The 2,676-nt window shown below is 32.6% G+C and overlaps 1 long non-coding RNA gene across 3 annotated transcripts; it reads right to left on the bottom strand.

Moving 5' to 3' along the window:
• Window positions 1-930: 930 nt before the first annotated feature.
• Window positions 931-2,676, bottom strand: LOC145001435 (uncharacterized). Of its 3 annotated transcripts, none has more exons than XR_013661587.1 (6): window positions 2,192-2,676; window positions 1,929-1,994; window positions 1,721-1,845; window positions 1,466-1,590; window positions 1,122-1,288; window positions 931-1,030 (listed from the first exon to the last, which is right to left on the bottom strand). It is a non-coding gene; the product is annotated as an uncharacterized LOC145001435 (long non-coding RNA). The 3 variants fall into 3 exon arrangements; XR_013661586.1 differs by having other exon boundaries at window positions 1,471-1,590; window positions 2,176-2,676; XR_013661585.1 differs by having other exon boundaries at window positions 2,176-2,676.

Consider the following 2,676-nt stretch of genomic DNA (forward strand, 5'->3'; position numbering starts at 1 on the left):
AAGGATTGAATGTTTTCTCATTGATTTATTTTGCAATTTTATTCTATAGTAAGAAAATCATGTAAAGATGAGTCTTTACCCAAAACTATTTTAACTAAAAAATCTCAACTTTTCCAACAAATCAATTATCATCCATAAGAGTTTAAGTTTAATCAACCCGTCGGTGTCACGTTGACAACTCTGAGAGCATCGCTAAAAAGAAAAAAACATTATTTGATTTATCAGATTAGAGTGGCATGTCTCCTAATCGACGCCGACCCTAAATCAAGAAACGGTACATATTGACCTTTACACTATGTTCGGGATTTGTTACAAAAATTGTCCCTAATGACATATTTACCTTTTTTTTTCAAAGTTTTATTAACATTTTTCATTTAAAAAAATTTATATTGGCAAAGCAGCACCCCACCCCCACCCCTAAACTCACTCGTTCTCATTCTCGTTTCAACTTCTTTCCTTCTACCATTTAACATCATCCTTCCTTCCCTTATGACATTCCACACCATGTAATTGTAATTTCAGCATCTGGAAACACGTTTTTAACTACAACCATGAAATAAAATCGCCCATCACATTTTGACTTGAAATGAAATAAATTCACCAATAAAAAAGATATTGTTATCCCTTCTTGACTCATCTTTACACACGGGTATACATAACAAACTCCTCGGATCTACTTATTCTTGAAATTCTTGGCTTTTTTCTTGCTTGGTGTATCGTTCATATATATATATATATATATATATATATATATATATATATATATATATATATATATATATATATATATATATATATATATATATATATATATATATTCAAGCCTAAGGAGCATATCTACACATAATATTATAAGTAGGGGTGTTTCGCTTTTATTTCGCATAGGATATTTAGACATAAGAAAAAATGAAACATAAACTAGATACAACATTTAGTGAAACGTTAACTAAATAAAATATTAACAATTTCAATTTTTCTACATTTATAACACATACTCGAACTCTATTTTGTATAGGATCATATTTTCACCCTGAAAAGTAAGATAAAAGACATATATGGTCATATTTCACTTGGACCTGACATAGAAGTAATAAACAAATGTTTTCTTGCACAAAACATACCTGATGTGGGACTGCTTTGTATTTTAAGCACTTGGTTAGTATTTCCCTCTACACTGCTCTATACCATATCATATGGAAAGTCAATTATAACAATCAAGATTTTACCGTTGATATAAGCTGGTCACACTCTTCTTCAGATAGAAAGCCTTTATACAAGAATACCATATCTAAAGAAATACGGTGTGAGTGTGAATAGAAAAAGACACCCACATTTTTTTAAATTGTAAATAGTTATGTTCATGAGTTTTAGTATATATTCATAATAAAAGAAACTTTATCTCCCAAAACAAATTTCATAAACAATTTGTTAATTTCTCCCCACCCTCCAAAGATTATTAAAGTACCTGACCTTGGTCGCCAAGAGAGTTCAGTAACTCAAGTCATAATAGCTCAATAGTGTGAGGTGGAAGTGCACGACTCAATTAATAACTTTCTCTTGGTTCATCTCTTTGGTATTATTTATTTCAGGCTATAAAGTATAAACAACAAAGGAAATAGATGACATTAGTAGCTATTAGAAATCGGGGACAAAATTAAAGCTATTACGATACATGTAATATGTTTTTAACAAAATATGCAAAAAGTAGAGGTTACTGAACCGTTTCTTTTTTGTGAGAGATTCAAGCGCCTATGCTTCCACCTTAATGCAATTACTTACTGAACCAAAATTGCCATCGCCTCCATCCTTCTTAAGGCCTTCGAGTTTTTAGGTTCACTTTATGTTCTAAATGTAACAGAAACTGACGTGTATGTAACAAATACAAAGAATAAAAGAAAACAAAAACCAAATCGTGATGTTTTGTGTACCTGATGGTCATCCAAAAGAGAGAGAAAATGAGTTGTTTAAGGCTTGAATCATATCTTAGCTCCTATCTGCAAAACAACGAAAAGGAGAGTGTGGTTTAGGGATTTAATTGAGATCAAGAGTATTGTTTATGGCTTAAAATCGTTGATTGCCTTTAATGTGCGGGGGAAGCTTCTAAAATCATGGCAGAAAAACGAAAAAAAAAAAATCATTGTTGAAGTTTAGGCATGTATATAAGGAAACACTAACATGTGAATGAATTGACCTTTATACGATCCTTTACACTTCAACTCTTGAAGTACCCGTTTTATAATAAATTCAGAGCACCCAAGAACCAAGATATATGAATTTAATTAACTGATCCCACCGACTTCCTGGATATATAGAAAATAGAACATCCAACATTAGCTAATCAAAAAGTGTGTGTTTATCTGTGACAGTAGTTCTAGTGGCGATTGACAGAGGTGATGGCTTCAGGATTCCGATAGAGACGAAGGAACAAATGCTTGAGTGGGTCACGGAGGACATTGATTGAGAAGACAAAGGTGGGGGGAGGCAGCATCAATTATTTTGAAGATTTGAGTGGGTTTAGGTTTTTTTTATTGGAGGAAGAAAAGTCATTTAGTAGAAAGAGAAACGGGATGATTTCTGTGACGGAGAAGAACGGATATAGGGGAAGGGGGCCAAGAACTGAAAGATTTATGCCAGGATCTCAGGCTTCTTCACGACACATCATCAGGACTAAAGAAC

Source organism: Lactuca saligna, chromosome 6 (genome assembly GCF_052625555.1).
Source record: "Lactuca saligna cultivar CGN05327 chromosome 6, ASM5262555v1, whole genome shotgun sequence".
In the NCBI taxonomy this organism is placed as follows: Eukaryota; Viridiplantae; Streptophyta; class Magnoliopsida; order Asterales; family Asteraceae; genus Lactuca; species Lactuca saligna.